This window comes from Stenella coeruleoalba, assembly GCF_951394435.1.
Source record: "Stenella coeruleoalba genome assembly, chromosome: 6".
Taxonomy (NCBI): Eukaryota; Metazoa; Chordata; class Mammalia; order Artiodactyla; family Delphinidae; genus Stenella; species Stenella coeruleoalba.
The window spans coordinates 71967769-71988764 of NC_137151.1; the positions used below are offsets into that span (position 1 = coordinate 71967769).

The 20996-nt window shown below is 43.2% G+C and overlaps 1 long non-coding RNA gene across 4 annotated transcripts in view; it reads right to left on the minus strand.

Moving 5' to 3' along the window:
• The window catches only part of LOC307187464, a 172775-nt gene that overhangs the window by 22487 nt on the left and 129292 nt on the right, over positions 1–20996 (minus strand). For 3 of the 4 annotated variants that reach the window (XR_013828610.1, XR_013828611.1, XR_013828612.1), the window contains exons 8-9: positions 9001–9131; positions 7826–8321 (exon numbers count right to left, since the gene is read on the minus strand). This is a non-coding gene — a long non-coding RNA (uncharacterized lncRNA). Of the gene's footprint in view, positions 1–7825; positions 8322–9000; positions 9132–20996 lie in introns of those variants that run through there. The other variant, XR_013828609.1, reaches the window with a different exon arrangement.

The following is a 20996-nucleotide window of genomic DNA, read 5'->3' on the forward strand; positions in this document are numbered from 1 at the left end:
AAGAGCTGAAAGTGAAGTTTAAAGCCTCAGTAGGACAAAATAAGCTAAAATAATGAAAAATTACCTCCTATAATTGTACTCCTACCATAGGGAGAGAGAGAGAGAGAGAGGGAGAGAGAATTCTTTCTTCCTCATTTGCAAGCAGGACAAACTTTCTAACTCTGAGCTTCTTAACCTTTTATTCTGAAGGTGGTCTTGGTGTGAAGTTTTGGTAGCATAAATTTTGTCCCCAATTCTATGAAGTTGACATATTCCAAGTTTAAATATTTGGAACATTTTAGATTTATGATCTTGGTTTTCTGTTTTGTTTAACTTATAAACTGAAATTAAATGAGCCATTCCTCGTAGCACTTTGTGACACTTCTAGAAATTGGCAATGTCAAAACATAATGTCTTTTCTTTGAAAGTGATAGGAGTTCTGTAACCTACATGATCCATGCAATTTATCATTAGGTAGAAGCAGCAGCCCTGACTCTGGAGCAGATGGACCAAATTGCAGCTATTTGCTGCTACTGGTCATCTAAGCCTCTTTGCCCTCAGGACTAAAGATCAGTCCTTAAGCTGACATCTCATCGGTAAACTCACTGCCAGTGTGACTGGGTCCACAACATTTACTGTCAACCCAAAGAAGATAGCCTAATGGATACCCCTTGATGAAACCTAATTTTCCAACTTAGTTCTGCAGAACAAAGCATCACTGTCTCTCGAACTGTGAAAGGTAGAATTCTGTCCTCTTCTTACTTTTGGAAGAAGGCAAGGGTAGAGTCCTCGTCCCTATCTAAATCCATGAAAGACACATCCTGGAGGTCATGACCACTCATGGAGTTTATCTAGTGAATAAACTGCAGTTTACTTCTTGGTGATGATACATGATATGAAAAAAATAAATCTAAGACATGCAGGCCATTTTATAGTCACGGACTCAACCTGGAAGAGAGCAAAGGATTACTTTGATTCTAATGTCAATTTATCCTCCAATTTATCCAGAGCTCATCATCAGTTAAATTAGTATTTCCCAGAGCACCCCAATCTCTCTTTTTTTTTTGAAGATGTTGGGGGTAGGAGTTTATTAATTAATTTATTTATTTTTGCTGTGTTGGGTCTTCATTTCTGTGCGAGGGCTTTCTCTAGTTGTGGCAAGCGGGGGCCGCTCTTCATCGCGGTGCATGGGCCTCTCACTATCGCGGCCTCTCTTGTTGCGGAGCACAGGCTCCAGACGCGCAGGCTCAGTAGTTGTGGCTCACGGGCCTAGTTGCTCCGCGGCATGTGGGATCCTCTCAGACCAGGGCTCGAATCCGTGTCCCCTGCATTAGCAGGCAGACTCTCAACCACTGCGCCAGCAGGGAAGCCCCCAATCTCTTTTGATTGGAGTAATTCACCCCTTCATTTGGCTCCCCAGATACCCATTTATCATTTTGGTTCTACGTTCTTTATCTTATTTCATTATGAACTCTGGGAGAATGACTTTGCTCTAGAATCAACTTAAGAATGATCAAATTCCAGATTGGGTACAGGAGTCTGTGGTCTTAACTTCAATAAGTATCCCAGACCATCTATGGAATGTACCCTTCTCCCTGATATTTGTCTCGATGTAGACCCAGCAGGGCTGGGGGATAAAGTTAACTTTAAAAAAAAAAAGACCTGCAGAGACCAAGAACTGGACAAATGAGCGTCTGTGGTTTCCTATGAATTCATTTCATTGCCAGTCAAAATGAAGCCCTTAAAGTGAAGAGCCTGTCTAAATGCTGCAGAGATCTTTTGCAATATTACTTAGTTATTATCAAATGCATGTAATCATAGAAAATAGGCCAGAGACAAGTAAGATCTGGAAAAAGAGTGATTCCTTGTACCTTCATTTTCTTAATTTTTTTTCTTTGTTTCTGTTTTTTTTTGGCCACGCTGTGTGGCTTGTGGGATCTTAGCTCCCTGACCAGGGATTGAACCCGGGCCCTTGGCAGTGAAAGCACAGAGTCCTAACCACTGGACCATGAGGAAACCCCCCCCCAACCTTAATCTTATTTCTTAAAATTTAGCAAATAATGAACTCAATATCGTGAGCATGTGAACAGCTTGGCATTTTGGCACTTACAATTATATGCCGTTCTCTTACAGGGGTGTTCACACATGGAGTAGTGTGTGTGAAAGGGTGCAGCTTGACTCAGTTTAGTTGAGATCTTTGTGCCTATGACATAAGGCTTATGTGTTGACTAGATTGACTTTTCAAGTGCCTGAGAGGTGATAGAGTATAGCCGTCCAGCCCACAGACCCTGGAGCTGGACGGCCTCGGCCTGAGTCCCAACTATACTGCTTACTAGCTGGTGTATCCTTTCTGTGCCTCAGTTTTCTCATCTGTTAAAGAGGATTAATAATAGTGTTACCTCATAAAGTTGTAAGGATTAAAAGAGTTAATGTAGGGCTTCCCTGGTGGCGCAGTGGTTGAGAGTCCGCCTGCCAGCGCAGGGGACACGGGTTCGTGCCCCGGTCAGGGAAGATCCCACATGCCGTGGAGCAGCTGGGCCAGTGAGCCATGGCCGCTGAGCCTGCGCGTCCGGAGGCTGTGCTCCGCAACGGGAGAGGCCACGGCAGTGAGAGGCCGGCAAAAGAGTTAATGTAGTTCATGAGCTGAGCTTGTTATTTGGCAAATAGGAAGTGTGTTTATGTAAGCATCAGCTGTTACTATCACTATCTCAATCTGCTAGGCTCCGTTCTCCAAAGCTAAGGCCTCCTGTAGGTGGAGTTCAGGAGGGGTCCTCTCCAGCAACCATGGTTATGATAGCACCAAGTGAGACTTCTGAATATTCCTCTTGACATGAATTATCTGCCCACAGTCCCTTCCTCTTAGTAGCAGCTCAGTTCAGCTTCTGAAAAGTTCTCAGGTCTTCCCTAACTGGCTAAGAACCTCTCACCTTCTCCCCACTCTCTGCTCTTTTGGTTTTCTGCGGAAAGCTTCATGTTCACACATATGCAGAGCCAGTAAGCCTCTCAGTTTCTCCAGGTCTGCATCTCTACCTATCATCCCACCATATCCATTACTCCTGGTACAAGAGGATCCTCCTTGGAAGCCAGGAGATGATAAAGACCGTGAATAATTATACTTTTAATATTTTTATCTCTATCAGAGTAAATAACTTTCTAAAATACATGAATATGATCCTATGAAGCTTTCTAATCTGAAAGTGATGTCGAGAGTCTAGTCATTGGCATATATTGCTGTGGCAAATTTATTTTTTCAAAATATACTGTTTGCTGTCAAGCCCACTGGCAGCATGATAAAATCATTACTTTATTATTATTTGTTGTTTTAAAATTACTATAGCAATCTACAATTAAGAAACCTACCAAAGCCTACATTTCTCTTTTCCTGAACCATCAGAAGGGATTGAAATTAATTTCAAATCATTTCTTAAAAAGAACATTCAGGACTTCCCTGGTGGCGCAGTGGTTGAGAGTCCACCTGCCGATGCAGGGGACACGGGTTCGTTCCCCGGTCCGGGAAGATCCCACATGCCACGGAGCGGCTGGGCCCATGAGCCATGGCTGCTGAGCCTGCGCGTTCGGAGCCTGTGCTCCGCAACGGGAGAAGCCACAACAGTGAGAGGCCCGCATACCGAAAAAAAAAAAAAAAAAGTACATTCAGTGTTTCCTTATTATTCACTACTTGGTTGATAAAGACAAATTCTATTTTGAAATATTACGTGACATTACTTGATAACGTTTTCCTATAAAGAAAAAAAGTGCACCTATTTTTCTGTTTAATGAACTAAGATAACTGAAAGCTACAGCACTCAATACATCTTGTGGCTTTTATGATATTGTCCAATTTTTGCATGATTCATAATTTACAACTCAAATGGAGAAGGCAAGGGTGGGCATGCATGGAAACTGCAAATCTGTTGGGTAGTACTTTTGAGTGTGGAGGTTTGATAATAATTAAGATGAGAGGTTGCAAGCTCTTCTCCAAGTGTGCATCAAACTGGCAGCAAAGACAAGTTTGCTTCACCTCCATCACTACCGAAGAGGAAAAGCCTACAAAAGACTCTAAGGCTGGCAGAGTTGGCATTTGCTGCCCTCTTCCCACTGCTTCCTTTTAATTCCCACCCTTCTCTAAATGGCAGCCCAGAATCCTGTCTCCCATCTCTTCCCTGGCCCCTTTTCTCATAATGGCTGTGATGTCTAGCCACCACCAAATATTTGTTCTCCCCCTTTCACAGTGCCCTGAGAAATGACTGCCCGGTGTCTACATTTCCCAGCCCCACTTGCACCTGGGCAGAGCCATGGACTAGTTCTTACCAATGATCTGTTTGCAGTAGGCATGTCTATTCTTGGCCAGAGTGTTTAAGAAGCTTTCTTCAACTGAAATCAGAGGACTTGAGCTTTTAGGATGCTAGAGCCACAATATGGAAGGAGTCTGGGTCACTGAAGTTCCACTGGACTAAGGATGTCCACTCACCAAGACGCCTGTCTTATATATCACATGATTAAGAAATAAGAAGCTATTATCTTAAATCACCGAAATTTTATAGTTTGTCTAAATTGCAGGCATTACCCTAGCTTAGATAATAAATTCTGGTCACTAATTCATTCTCAGTTGGCTGAACACTAATGCCCAGAGGTAAGTCAGGAGATTGTGATCAAGCTTCCTCCCGCCAGAAGGATTTGTATTTTACTTGAGGCAACTGCCCACCCTTCTCCCCGGCAAAGAACACTGTGTGCATGGCTGTACGTGCTCAGCCCATGGGGTTGACCCCACCCACCATCATGACAAGGAGAAAGTAGTGCTGTTTGGAGTCAGAGTTCCTGGGTCTGAGTTCTAATAATTTAGTGCTTAGCTGGTCCTGAGCAGGTCACTTAACTTTCTGATCAGGAAAATGGGGGAGGGGATATATTGTCACGTTTAAGAAGTTGCGATCTCACAGTCCCTAATTTGTGATCTACGAGATCTTGGCAAATTCCTTGCCCTTTTCAAGCCTTGGTTTTCTCATCTGCAAAACGCAGATAAGAACACTTTCCTCACAGGTTTGTTGACTCATTCATTCATTCACTCATTCATTTATTCATTCATTCAAAAAGTATTTACTGAGAACCTGCTTTGTGCCAAACACAACTCTCGGTGTGTTTACAGCGGATACAGCTGTGAACAAGACAAGGTCCTGTTTTGTATTTGAGGGGACATGGAGGGTAGTAAACAATAGACCTCTATTCAGCTAGTGTGGCAAGGATGAAACAGGCTAATATCTATAAATTGCTTCTGCAGTGCCTGATACATAGTAAACACTAACAAATGGGAGCTATTATTAATATTAGCTATAAATATGAAAATGCATAAAACAGTAATTGCAATAGCATCTAATAGGGCTATTGCGAGGATTAGATGAAACATGTATTTATGAGTTATTTATTATTATCTAATTACTTGATGATTAACTGAAGCAAATATAAAAAGAATACATTAAGGTCCCACTCACCATTTCTGTGAGGTTGGGACATTTTCTGTTAGCAGAAGCTGTTTGCATCTTGAGAGCAGAGAAACCAGTCACAATCCCCTCAATCCTCCTATGCTAATCTTAAGTCATCTTACTGAAAAGCCTTACGGGGGATATATCTGACCTCCAGCAGAAATCATTAGCTTTGGTTAAGTTGAATGAGAGAAACCAGGGACCCTCAAATGGCCTCCACATTCTGTCATTGGCAAAAAGGAGACCAGTCCCTGGACCCTAAACGGAGGCTCTGACCTGGCTTGTACCAGTGTCCATCTGTTGGAGAGCGTCCCTCAAAACCCTGGTGTGGAAAAACTCTGTGCACTGGCCCTGAGTAAAAATTCATTTGAAATGTGTGTACAGGAAGAGAAGTGTGTGAGAACATGCAGGTAAAAATACGTGCAAGGCACACGCTGTTTTTAAAGTTCTTATTGTGCTATTTTCCTAAAAACAGGTAAGCAGAGCACACTTCAGCTAATGGTTTGAGTTGCATAAGTAGGGTGACCATAAAATTTATCATCCAATCTGGGACACTAGTATTAATAATTATAAGCAGACAGCAGGAGTAAATCAGGACTGTTCTAGGGGGCAAAGCACTACACATGGTCACCCTGGGCACAGATTGTTAGGAATATTGTTTTTATTTATTTTAATGCTCATGTTTCTTTTGGAGGACAGGACTGTGTTTATAAAAATGTCTCAGAAGTAACAACAGGCTAGTATTTCTCTGTAATGGTGACAGCAATATACCAAATATTTTGGATCCTCTCTGCATTATGTGAAAGCACTTGTACCAGGCCTATGGGGGCTATGAAGTTGTCCAAGACATGACCCCAGGCCTCAAGGAACTTGTCATTTAGGAGACGAGAGAAGCCGTGTACGGTCAAGCTGGACAAAGGCTCATAGATGAAAAGCCCTGCTGGTATTAGGGAGTGATGAGCGGCTGAGTGTTGCTGGGTGAAAGTGTGTGTGGATGAGAATGAAGGTGGAGATATGGGTCAGGCCAGATGGTGGGGAGTTGTGAATGCCACAGCTTTGCACGTGGAGGATTTGGATTGCTTCCTGTCCCTGCGATCTCAGAGGATGAGTGAGGAAAGTTCTGCTACACGGCCCAGGGCAGGTCTTATGCCCAAGCAGACTAGGTGGCCAGGTTTTCAGGAGGGTACCCATCCTGGTAGCACTGAAGATAATTTTCAGTCCAGACATGACATTAAAAGCAGATCCTTTTTCCTCTAAATGAGTTGCCTTTTACATAAGGATGCAAACATGGTGAGTGGGGAAAAATACAAGAGAGGCTTTTGATGCTTTGGATCCCTGGTGGAGAAGAAGGGGAGGTTCTAACCTAAGAGGGGAGTGAATGGTCATGGGTTATAATTTCTCACCACCAGCACAGGGATTAGCACATAGTGTTGGCATAGAAGGGGCCTGAACAGAATATTCCCAGTAGGGTCCCCTGGAAACTGCACTGGAAGAAGTACAGATCTTTTCATCTGAGAGGGACCGAAAGGGCATCCTGTTGCCTTGGGCTATTCCAGAATGGTGGCTATGCCGCCCTCTCTCTTATGGGAGTGGCTGTGGGTGGTCCTAACTCTTACCTAGAGGAGCCAGGTGTCTTAGTTTGGTTGTCCTGGAAACAGACTTGGAAATGGTGATTTGCATGCAGGGAGTTTATTGGGCTGTGCTGTGAAGCAGCAAGATCATCAGGCTCGGGTGGAGGGAGGGGCTGAGCAGCGACATAGTCATGCCAAAGTCCTCAGTGGTTTCCATGGGGAGCTCTGGACTGGGATGGACCTTCAAAGGTGTCCCAAGTTAAGGAAAGGGGGTCAAGACTTTGGATGTCCCCTCCTTACCTCCATAGCCCAATCAGGAATACAGGATACCCCAGAAAGGAAGTTTGACCTTGGAGAAGGTGACTCTCTTCAGGAGAAGGACTCAGCTAAGAGCTGGCAGCTGCCAAACCCCCAGAGTTTGAGGGAATGAGTTCTGAAGTACTGCTGTCCTGAAGGGGGGAATCTGGGCCAGCTACCATGGCATACTCTACACCGTTGCTTCTCGAACTTTGACATGGTACATCAGAGTCATCTGGAGGGCTTGTTAAAATGCAGATTCCTGGGCTCCATCCCTAGAATTTCTGATCCATTAAGTCTGGAGTGGGACCCAAGAATTTATATTGCTAGAGAGTTCCCTGGCAATGCTGGCCTGGAGCCCCACTTTGAGAACCACTGCACTACATCAGTCATTCAGGGACTCCTGCTCAGGCACAGATAGCTCATCAATGCTTTTAAAACATGTAGCAAACAGCCATGCAAGTGGGCACATTTCAAAACGGAATCAGGCGGCTTTATCTGTAAGATCTCGGTTTTCTACTCGTTTAGGTAACAGTTTGGTGACCAAATAAAAAAGTCCTGTTGCAACAAGACATGTATTTGGAGGGCTCTAGGTCTTCACGTCATGCATCTCCATTCTCTATAGAGCAGCAGTTGCTATTTGAAATTGTCATTAGTAATTCATTCCTCCACTTCAAGAAAAGAGACAGAACATCTCTGCTTACCTTACAAGACTTCTCCCCAAAGTCGTGCCTGTGCTACCTCCATCCATTCTTCTGGAGGTCCACCTCTCTTGCCCCTGCTGTCACCATGTAGTCCAGTTCAGAGGGATCGAGCCCTCGCTAAGCTCTGGCAATCACAACTGGTTGAAGGGTGAACAGGGGGCCCAACTGGACCCTCCTGAGTCCTTCCCCAGGACTTCTGTTTGGAGCTGAGAGATAAGAGCCCCTTCCTCTCTGGAAATGAGGATATGAGCCTGTAGGTGCCAGTGACCATGGCTTTTGTGCAGTGAGGAAGCCTATAGGCAGAGGGAGGAGATGAGACCAATTGGTAGAGAGAAATAGAGATGAGAGGCAATCGTCCTTAGCTACATCCCTGCACTTCTTGATTACAGAAGCCAATAAATGCCCCCTTTCCTTAGCTAATTCAAGTTAGGTTGCTGCCACTTGCAATCAAATGAGTCCTGTCTAATGCTCCCTTTAAATGCAAATGCCATGGGAAGGAGGATACATGGACCCAATCCTAACCACTTAACTGTCAAGGGCAGAGTAGCTAGAATAGCCCTTGATCAAGGCCTGGGGAACACCTGCAGCAGGAACCCTTCGGAGCTAAGTTTGCTCAGAGACCACTGGGAAGTGGGATGGGGGTGAGATGGTAGGCAAATAGGCCACAGTGAATGCTCACTGTGTACCAGGTGTCTTGCTACATGTGTAACATGCTTTATTCCATTTAGTCTGGCATGATAGGCAACACAGATAGCATGGTAGATAAGACAGATACCTCATTAGGTACAGAGAGGTTAAGTGCATTTCCCAAGGGCACAAAACTAGTAAGTGACAAAGCCATGATTCAAACAAAACCTCTTTCTGGATGCAAGCAGTATGGACTTAACCAGTGCCTTATATATTACCTGTTCCAAAAACAGAGGCTACAGCAGAGAAAGGTGTGGGTTATAGTGGCAAGAACGGAAAATTTACCCATTTCACAGCTTTGTTAAAGATTATCCCAGAGACTGAGATCTGGGACCCTTCCAGTGATCCAAGAGCAGTGTTGAGGGATCCAGGTACATTTCTTAAAAGTCATAAAATCCAGGAATCCAAGCTTAACCCTGAAGAACATTAGAGCAAAGCATGTCATATTGAGGTTATATTTATATTGAAATTTACATTTATATTCTTTTGAGCAATCCAGAGGTGAAATGATGGATTTCATCATTTTGTTGTTTGTTGCCAAGATGTCCCACACTCCATAGTCAAGATACTCTACAGAACTCTTTAACTCAAATGTCAATTCATGTTCCATTAACTTGAGCTCTTCCTCTAATTCAGACAATGTCTATGTAAGACTTATTTAGCAAAAGGTTTGAAATTTCTTATTTTATCAGTTCCTGGATCTTCCTCTCAAGTAGAGAATGTAGTCTAAGAAAAGTATAGCTTTTACAAACAGGGACTCAGAAACGATGAATTTCTTCATGACATTTTCACCACTGCATCCGGTAACCAAGTCTTGAATATTAGAAAAGCTTTATGTTTAGGAGGCACTAATATATAGGACAGGCTGCGAATAATAACTTTTTCATTAATGCTCCTCATTTAATCTATTAGTACTCATTTATGTCTTCATTTATAGTATAGACAACACTTAAAAATATAAAACTCCATTTTTTTGAAAAGCATTCTGCAATTGAAGCTTTTCTCTAAGTCACAAAAGCCTTTCCACCACCTTTTTTTTTTTTTTTTTTTTTTTTTTGCGGTACGCGGGCCTCTCACTGTTGTGGCTTCTCCCGTTGTGGAGCACAGGCTCCGGACGCGCAGGCTCAGCGGCCATGGCTCACAGGCCCAGCCACTCCGCGGCATGTGGGATCTTCCTGGACCGGGGCATGAACCCGTGACCCCTGCATCGGCAGGTGGACTCTCAACCACTGCGCCACCAGGGAAGCCCTCCACCACCTTTGAATCTGCCGGGATTCACTCTTTGTTACCAATGTATTGAAACCAATTGGATGGTTTGGAAATAAGTCTTGCCTGAATTATCTAGACAAGTGGTTCCCTAATATGCCTCATCATAAGATTTACCTTTGAGATTCTGATTCAGCAGGTCTTGATTAGAACCCGAGAAGTATTTTCAACAAGTATCCCAGGGGATTCTAACATAGGCAGTCCATGGGCTATGCTTTGAGAAACAGAATTAGATGATACCAAAGTTCTTTATTTCCCTTTGACATGAGTGTGAACTAGGTCCAAAGAATGTAGTGCAGATAAAAGTACGTATTTATATTACCCCATATGTGAAGATACGTGTGATTGACATGTAGCATATACTATGGTTAGAGACTTAGAGAAGAATTCTTTTGTAAAAAGGTACAATTCCTTTATGCAGAGAGAATTTATGGTGATTTTTCTCATTCTTACTCATTTCTTTCAAGGTAAGATTTAATTTTTCAGGACAATCATTTCATCAAGTGACACACACTCACAAACACATAATTTTCCTTTGAAAAATTCAATATACAGTTCACCTCTGGGGCCTTTTCTTTGCAGTGGAATGATTTGTATAATTTCACACCTTCGCTGTATTCTTTGAATTCTTATTGATAATTGTGTGTGATTTGTTACAAGGACAAACACACATTGATAGGAACACTGAGTTGTGTAAAACATAAACAAAGTAAAACAATTGTCTACCTCTGCTACCTTGTCTGCAAACACATTTTATATAGCACTTCTTTGACCTTGAAAATGAAACTAGGTTTTAATCAACTATTCAGTCATTTTGAGACAGAATTGAATATGGCCTTTCTTCAATTTATTAATTTTGAAATTATAATGCCAATTAAATAAAAATATTTTAAAAGACCACTGCCTCTTGCTCTCTAATTTTCATAGTACACAACTGCTATAGGAGAAGTCTATTAATGTCTCTTTGCCAATTCATAAACTTGCTCATTTTCCCCTGACAGCCAATAACCTCTTAGTTTCTAACAAAAGTTTAATGAACAAATTTGGGAGGACTGTGCTTTTCTAAGATGAAAGGTTTACAAAATACACCACAAGACATTTACTAGGAAGCGATACATATTATCATTAGTAATTAAAACTACATTATCCTTGTCAAAATGAATGAAAAAGTGAGTCTTACGGTGTGGTACTCATGTATTTTATCATCTTTGTTTCTCATCTGCCTATCGGGGTGTTTCATGGGGTTTCCCACTGCAATTTCCATATAACCTGGTAGCAGTATTAGAGAGCAACATGAAAAAGTATGATTAATTCTTCCCTTGTTTATGCACCAGGGACCCAGTGTGCAAAACCTCATAATCTGAGGTCGGTGTCCCCATTGTCATTAGTGAATAAGCAAAATTCTGCTTTCCTTATCACTTTAGAAAAATGTTCGAATTTCTACTCTCTGCTTTCTTTCTCCTTCAATTTTTGTTGCACATATATCTCTCCATCGTTCATGAGATGTTTTTCCTGAAAGAGATGGTGATGAAATGGAGGCAAAGAATATGGTAGGTAGTCTTTCCTTTCTATAATCATGCTGCCTATTTATTCAACCAATACTTATTGAGTATCTACCATGTGCCAAATACTGGGTAGACAGGAGAGAGAGAAGATTAAAAGCAATAAGATAGTTCCCACCCTCCAGGAATTCACAGTCTACTTAAAAGACCAACACATACACAAATTTATTAAAATAGAATGTGGCAAAGGCAATGATATATACATGCGGCCCATACATAGGACACACCCAGTGACACACAGGCATGACAGCGCTAAAGAAGCGCACGGAGTGGGGGGGGGGGGTGTCTAACTCAAAAGATGTCCATGCCTAAAACTTCATGGTGTTACAGCCATTGAGTTGGGACTTGAAGTACAAGCAGAGAATAAAGAATAGAGTACATTCCAAGGGGAGGGAATCTGAAAAAGCAAGGCTTATGGGGTTGGGCTGAGGTAGGCCCAGTGGCCAAATGTAAGGGGGATGGGGAAGGGAGTGACCATGCTGCAGAATGGGAAAAGCTCCATGTTATGCACTGAACTGTGTTCCCCCAACTTTCATGGGTTGACACCCCTACACCTACTGTGACTATATGTGGAGACAGGGATTTTATGTAGGTAATTAAAGTGAAACGAGGTCTTAAAGATGGGGCTCTCATCCAATAGGGCTGGTGTCCTTATAAGAAGATGAAGAAACACCAGAGGTCTCTCTCCATGAGCACACAAAGCAGAGGTCTTGTGAGCCCACAGTGAGATGGCAACCACCTACTAGCCAAGAGGAGAGGCCTCAGAATGAAACCAACCTTACCATCACCTTGATCTTGGATGTCCCAACCCTCAGAATTGTGAGAAAATTAATTTCTGTAGCTTAAGCCACCCAGTCAGTGGTATTTTGTTATGGCAGCCTGAGCAGACTTGTACACTCTGTGAGGTGGGATTAAAAGGGCTTTGCCTGCAGTGCTAAGGAGTTTGGACTAGAGGTGATAGATGGCTACTTAGCAGAGCCATGTCATGATCAGATTCGGGCTTTTGGAAGACTGCTGTGTGGGCAGTGGGAAGGACAGGTGGGGGAAGACCGATTGAGGCCATAAAACATGCAAGGAACAAAAGCAGCAGGACGGATCAAAGAGCCCTGTCCCAGGAGCTGGCGGGAGGGTGGGGCTGTATCTTAGTCCCGCTCTTCCACTACTAGCTACTTGGCCTTGAAGCAGTCGCGTCACCTTTCTGGGCCCCTGCTTCCACTTGTGTAAAATGAAGAGAGTTGACCAAGGGTGGTCACTATCTGCCTCCTACTAGATATCTTTCTTTGAAAACTCTCTCTTCCCCTCCCCACACTGTGTTTGGGCCTCATGACCCTGCCTCACAGGCTAGAGTAGAGTGGATCAAAGTGATCACCTGACTCAGACTGGATCAGTCCGGCTCCTTCTTTCAAAACTTTGGGCTGAGAGTCAGTCTGGGAATTGGGAACCGAGTCACATTAACAGCAAGAAAAAGATTTTGAAATCCTACTCCTGCATCCCCAGGAGTCCCTGTTCTCCTTCTTTCTGAAACTTGATTGTTCAACTTTTTCTTGGTTCTCCTTGAGTTCTTGCCTCCGTATATTAATACTTAAAGTACTTTTTTTCCTTAGGCTAGATTATCAGTTTCCATTATTTATAAACAAAAATGTATCATCCAAACTACTCCCTGATCTAGCTTTTCCTGAGTCTGAGACAAGGACATGACACACACTTGTAGCTGGTCTAGGGCCAGCCATATCCAGTCCAGGAAGTTGGAGTGGTTGTTGGGTTACTATAAGATCCTCAATCCTCCTGTAAGATTTCTCCACTCATCTGCTGATGTGTCTGAAATTTCCACAGTCATGTCTATGGATAAGAGTGTCTCTACGGGGTCAGTGTCAAAAACAGTCTTGGATAATCTGATTCACTAGTTATTCATCTACTGGTAGCTGTAGATATTTTTGAAGGGGAAGATTTTGAGGATGGAGAGAGTTAGAAAATATCTGGATCAAAAACAGGGCAAGAATGAGATTCCAAGGCTGCTGGTGATAGTTATGAAGTCCAAATGACCCTAGAGGTGGGGAAGGCCACACCATCAGTGAAACCATCCAAAACATACTTTACCATTTTATTGTGGGTCAACCTTGGGCCTGTGAGGGGTTCTTTGAGCATCTGGCTTGGGTCTTCTTTATGGTCTCCATGTCCTATCCAATTCGTATGAGTAGGAGGCCCTTCTAGAAAGCCTAACTGAGCAGGTTCCAGGCAGGGTTTTGGCAAGAGCACATGCTTGAGTCCCCAATACTGGTTCTACCACTTACCGACCCTAAGGCTTTAGCCAAGCCACTTAACCTCCTGAATTCAGTTCCATTTCTTACAGGCTGTGAGCAGAAATTAAGTAGAGGCCATATAGAAAGATGTTTAGTAAATGTTCACACTGAAAGAAAAGAAAAATATCTGTAGCTACCAAATTGAAACCTTTTTCACAGGCAAAACCCTTCATCAAGATGCTGTTAAATAAGTGCAAATTAAGAAGTTTGTATAGCATAGATTTGTTAGATTTTATGTTTTGCTCCAAACTGTGATTTCAAGAATTCATCTGAGAATAGGCATGATATCTCAGAAAAGCTTTTGTACTGCTACCCTATCATTTTTACATCTCTGCCTACTGTCATTCTATTGGCTATTTAAGCAAAGTGGCTCTGGCTCGAAACTCAGAGCATGTGTTAGAATTCATCACCTGCTGTGTACTTTGAAGCAGATGGTTGACCTCTCTGTGCTGTAGCTTCTTCTTCATGTCTGAAAACAGAGTCAAGGCTGCTGCACTATCTTATGGGTTCTCCATGGGAAATAAGTAATACCTAAGCACTCTTCTGTCAATCGAGTGATAAGTAATTCAGCTCTAGATTTTTAACCATACAGTATTTTTAACCAAACTGAGAAACAGACACCTCCTCACCCAAGCTGATTAAAAATGTGCCAACAGAATGGAAAAGCGTGCTGATTCTGTTCATTTCTCTCATTAACTTGGTTCCACAAGGAAGAGAGTGGGCTGTTTACAAACGTGTGAGATCGTTTGAATGATATAGTTACTTCCCTTCATTTAAAGAGGGTACTGTGCGCAGTGGATAAAGTCATGCTCAGCCTGGTGCTTTTCATCTATACTTTTGTATAAATTTTAGGTGTTTAAGGAAGAATTCATTGACAAAAACAGGAATCATTTTATTTGCAAAGTGTGGTCGCACGTTGGCGCTACTGCTGTCCAATGCTCGCCAGCACCCCAGTACCCCAGCACCCGAGTACTCTCTCAGTTGCGTCAACAAAGTCCTGTCCATCCAGAGCCTCAAAGGCTTCCCCCTGGTGTTGTGTTGCTCGGAAACACTGTGGTAACAACCATCCAGGCTCTTCAGGGATGCTGAGTTGGCCACAGGTCTCTATCCAAACCTTGAGCACACCCAGCAGCCATCCTGCGGTGTTTGTATTCACAGAGGTGGCTATTGACCCTGGGCAGTGCTTGATGTGTCCTCCTTAGAACAGAGTGACAGCCCTGAGTAACTCATACCATGTCAGGATACAGAGGCAGAGTTAGGATCCCGTACTTCTGTGTCTGTGTTGATGTAATAAAGGTCTTAGAGTCTAGTAGAAAGAGTTGGGCTCACTTCTCACAACGGATCTGAGTGAAAATCCTAACTTAGTCACTAACTCCACTTTCACTCCATGACTGTGAGCAGATTGTTCAATCTTTCTGAGCCTCAGTTTCCTCACCCGTAAGATAGATAATTCAAAACAGGGTAGTAATAAATACATCGCCTGGCTCAAGTTAAGGAACTCAACAAATGCTCATTTTCTCATTAATTATAAAGCCATTAGATTTAGTCAGAGTTAGGTACAGTTGCTAAGTTAGTGCTTTCCATGAAGCAAGTGACATTAACCACAGTAAAATGTTCTTCTTTATGGACTGGACAGAGATTCACTAACCTAGACAATGAAAGCACATTTGGGGGATGATCCTTGCCAAGTCCACTTTGATGTTTTTGTTATAAAAGAGCAAAGCCAGATGGAAGTGATAAAATGGCTAAGCTGGGTGCAAAACTATGAGACAGAGGTATGTTTTCCCCACTGAAATATTCTGCACCCTCCCCAGGTTACCGGAGAAGAGTGCTTCTACTCAAAGTCTACAGATCACAGAGCCCCTAGCCAGACCCCTAAAGTCCTTCAGCAAAATCTGCCTTTGAGTTAAAAGTAGAAATAGACTCTGAGCATCTGCTTTGGAGGCCTCAGATAACACCCTTGCTTATCAAGCCTTGATCAGAGAGGATGCCAGAAACACATGGAAAGGTCTCACCCCTCTGACCTTCCCACCATAATATTTGGAAACGAGAGGACTCAGGGCACTTTAGGAGGGGCCTGGAAGAGCGGTTATGGTGCCTAAGCTTAGTTCCACACACATTTATCAAACCCATCCCTAATGCCAGACGTGGCAGGAGCCAGGGTGGAATTAGGAACATCACAGAGACCAGAAGGCACTTAGCCTCTGCAGTCAGAATCGCTCCGGTGTACCAGCACCTTGGTAAATTCACATCAGACATTTGATTTCACAGTATGTTCTCTCTATATGTTGCAAAACTGGTCCAGCAAAAATACAGGCATTATTAATTTTTGTTGTTTTCTATGCACTGTGAACTTTCATAGTGTTCTAGACGTTCCACAGAACATAATCACCGTACTTTCAAATTCAGTATTGCATCAGATCTGAGACCTCAGTTTCCAGTTTAATAATAGTGTAAAGTATGTGATAAATAATGCTGCAGAGGATGATACATAGTAGAAATTTGTAATATCTGAATCGAGGGACTGATCTGAGGAGTAAATGGAACGATTTGTGAAAAGCACCTGATTTAGTGCCCAGCCCATTGTGGGTCCCTTGATTCACATCAGGCATCACAAAGATTTGCATCAAATCAGCAAATGGTTGCTCCAACCAAGCCTGCAAGATCACGAATATAGTTAGGCAATAACTGATAAACTTATTCAATCACTGGGTTGGAAGGGATTTTGAAAGTTCATCCAACCTCTCCTTAGAGCCAACCGAAATCTCTCAGCCTTACTTGTAAACCTAGTTTTCTTGCCCTGTCTAAACACGTCTAGGATGAATCAACTTTTGATTGTATTCTTCATGAGTGCCTAAAATCAGAATTACACCTAGCATTATTGGTTTATTTATTTATTTTTTGAATAAGCTACATGTGCTCACCAGGGAAAGATGTTTTTCCTCTAACTTCACAGGCAAACTTCAAACAGAAAGTGTCTTTATGGAAGGACTGGCCAGATGCAGGTATATATCTCTGCGAGTTGTCCTGGTTTCTTTTCAAATTAGGCAATGAATATACTTCTTGACATGCACACACAAGATTTGTGGCAAAAACACCTTTCTTTCATGTAACTGATTTTCCTTTAATCCCAACCTTAATGTAGATCATTCTTGATGCATAATCTCCAATGGGCTTTGAACTAGCGAATGCTAACTTTGAATAATGAAGAAAGAAATGACAGTTTACTTTATAGCTGGGTTTAGGAGACATGGGGTTGAGGGGCAATGGCGGTATAACTATTCACCTTTCTCCTGGCACAAGCAGGTAAAGTGCTGAAAGGAAGTGATTAGGAAGACGTGACAATAAGTTAAAACCCTGAGGCTGAGTGTGCCTGATGCATTTGCATTCCTTGGTTTGTAAGGCCCTGTTTAAAATAAAAAAAAGTCACCAAGACAGGAAAACCGCTGTAGTTAGATCACAGCACACTGAGTTGCAAACCTTTTAATGAAAGACATAATTCTTGGGTTGTCTCTGTCATACTATAGTCTCATGCAAAACACTTTAATGTCTGGTATAAATAACTTTAGACTTTCTTAGCATGTATTGCATTTATTTTTTAATATTTTATATTGATTTTTCTTGTCTCCTTATTCTTTTTAAAATTTATTTATTTTATGTTTTGGCTGTGTTGGGTCTTCGTTTCTGTGCGAGGGTTTTCTCTAGTTGTGGCAAGCGGGGGCCACTCTCCATCGCGGTGCGCGGGCCTCTCACTGTCGCGGCCTCTCTTTTTGCGGAGCACAGGCTCCAAACGCGCAGGCTCAGTAGGTGTGGCTCACGGGCCTAGTTGCTCCGCGGCATGTGGCATCCTCCCAGACCAGGGCGCAAACCTGTGTCCCCTGCATTGGCAGGCAGATTCTCAACCACTGCGCCACCAGGGAAGCCGTGTATTGCACTTTTTAATCATGGGGGTTCAGTTCGATTTTCCATTTGGAGTCCAGGAGAGCAATATCCAAATGAAGCCAGAGGAGTTCCCCTCCTGCAGCCCCCGCTTCTCTGATCCTGCTCTCCTCCCTGCCCCCTTCTTTTCCTCCTCACCTCTCCTCTACCCACCCCATACCCACACCTCTAGGACAACTACAGTTCCTGGTACATCCTCAGTTAGAGGCTGTAACGTGGTGCTTGGTCAGAAAAGTGAACAAATGCACCCTTTCCCTGGACGGGGTATTACATCATCAGAACTGCTGCAGCTCACCCTGCACCAGGTCTATCTGCAGACAAATGAAGCTTGCCCCTCAGAGCTCTACCCTCTCCACGGCAGGCTATGTTAGAACGGTCACAAAGAATCTCCGCATACCCATCTATCTTCGGAGAAAGACACAGCTGCAGGAATTTAAAAATATTCACGCAAAATGCCAGCGTGTAGAGTAGGTGCACAGAATGTGCTGTCTGCCTGACTCTGCACTGCTGCTGTGGTCGTCTCTCTAAAACACCAATTAGACCAAACCTTTTCTCAGCGTGTACCCCCCATCTTCCACTTCTCCTTCTGAGGCAGAATTAATCATTCATATATACCCCTACAGCACTGTCCATATACTTTCATTATAGCAAGTGACACAGCGAACTGTAGTTGGTGGACATCTTCCTTGACCGTCTCTAAGCACTTCTGGGGCCCAGATTCATTCATACCAGCACAGTGCTGGTATGTAATAATAGGTGCTCGAAGTTTGCTGGATAAATAAATGATATGTCTTATAGAGAAAGATGTCAGATTTATACACTGCCATTTAAATCATGTATATTTTCATTTCACAGTCTCCAAATTGTATAATGAAAGTCGGAAATACCCTGTGTCTGGAAAATATGTAATGATAGTAAAACATTGCCATGTTTATCCATTTTTAATTCAGGAGATTGGCAACATGGCTGTATTTGAGATTTTTGGAGGGAGGGAGTGAACATTTCATATATCCTCTGCAGTATTCCCCTTTTTTCCCTAATGGAAAAAAGTGCAGCTTTTACTTATTTATCTATAACATTTTCAGGGCTCTATTTTTTCAGCTGGTTTTTCCTATTCAGTTTCAGCGTCTAAACAGGGGGCTGGTCCAAGGTTAGCTAAAGCACTGGATGAGATGAGTGTTGGCGTCTGTCCCTGTGACTATTGATTCTGGGGCTATGCCAGATCCCCGGGGATTGGAAAGATTCCCTATCTGAGGCTACTTGGCTCCTGAAACCCTTCCTCCAGCCCTTGCCAACTAAAACACAGTAGGAGCAAATGTTGTATGGCAACTGGGTATAAACACAACAGTTGGAATGCTTCAGAAAGAAGTTTGGATTTCCTGGTTAAGTGTATTCAATGTTAAAACAACAATAACAGTGTTAAAAACACATTTGGGGATTGTTAGAATGCCTTACCCACTGATTCTCATTATTGCTCTTAGAGACCCATTGGATGCACTGATGTCTCTGAGAAATATTTCCTCGGGGATTATCTTAGAAGCTATGTCTAAGCTTACCTTACACAGACAAGGTAAGGTGAAGATTAAAGTAGCCCTCCAAGTAAGGTAGATGCAATGTTTGTTAAACCAACACCTTACCTCATATTACTTGGAATAGTGAAAGGAGAGTAGAGACGTGGGTTCTACTTTTGGCTGTGACTCTTCAAGCTCTGAAGTCTCAGGTAAATCATGCATCTGGCTCTCAGCTTCCTTATCTGTAAAGTGGGTAGGTTGCTCATAGAGATCTCTGAAGTTATTGAAGCTTGGTGAGCATTATTGCTCTCAGAAATTGAGCAAACTTCCTTAGCCCAGCATGGTTTATGTCTGAGTAGAGAGTGAAGGCTCTTAGTTTTTAAATTGAGGTGTTGGCACAAGGACAGAGAATCTCATGAATTTTGTACCCAGGGACTACCTAATGCGGAAGAACCCCTGGTATGGGTTGAATTACATCCCCTCAAAAAAGACGTTGAAGTTCTAACCCTCAATCTGAGAAATGTCACCTTATTTGGGAATAGGGCCTTTGCAGATTTAAGCAACTTACGATGAGGTCATTAGGGTGCGCCCTAACACAGTAAGACCGGTGCCCTCATAACATGGAGAAATTTGGCCACAGACAGATGCAGAGTGAAGATGTGGGAAAAGACACAGGGAGAGCACTATGTGAAGACGGGGGCAGAGACTATGCTGCCCGAGCCAAGGAACGTCTGGGACTGTCGGAAGCTGGAAGATCCCTTCCCTACAGGTTTCAGAGGGCACGTGGCCCTGCCAACACTTTGATCTCAGACTTCCAGCCTCCAGAACTGGGAGCCGTTGCGGTACTTTGCTACAGCAGCCCTAGGAAACGAACAGACTCGCCTCAAATCTCCTGAGCCCGGGCTCCACTTGACTTCTTTGCAGGAAGGAGTGGGTATTTTGCCCTGTGTGTGTGTGTGTGTGTGTGTGTGTTATTTGACATTTACCAGTTGAAAGAATGGACAAAAGATGAGAAGAGAAGGGGAGAAAAAGGGAAAGAAGAAAAATTAAATGGTAACTTGTTTTGAAAATGGAGACAGCTGGGATCAGGGCTGATATTTAAATGGTACACACAGGTACAGCCTAACAGCTAAAGTATTTCTGTGTAAATAGCCATTGCCCAAACCCCCTGAGTGGGCCATTGCCAGGCTGCCACCTGGTTGCTCTGTCCCTTCCCGGGGGCCCCTCCAGGATTTCCCCTCAGAGTCCAACAACTGAAGGATTGACTCCTGGCCTGCAGGGGTCTCTGGATTCTGCCCCAGAGCTACCTCTGCCACAGACCCTTCTGACTGGTCAGTACCAGTCGTTAATAATATTTCTGATTGAGAGCCTTGTACATTTGAGTTGCAGCACTGGGCTTCTGCACATGATGGGAGAACATGCAATGAAAGGAGGTGAAACCAGAGGCTGCTGGAAGGAGGTGAAGAGAAACAGACATATAAGAGATCAGAGCAGTAGGAGGAAAAACAGGGCCAGGTGAAGAGGGTTTAGGGTATTTGTCCATTTGTGGCCCACAGATTTACATGTGACCTACCAGGAATATATTACGTCAGAGTTTTATATAGTAAGAGAGGCTGAGGAAGTTCATTATGAAACTTCTAAAGAGAAGTTAAAGCTTTAATTTTCACTTTCAGAGATGCAGAAGGCTGGACCTTCAAAGCTGC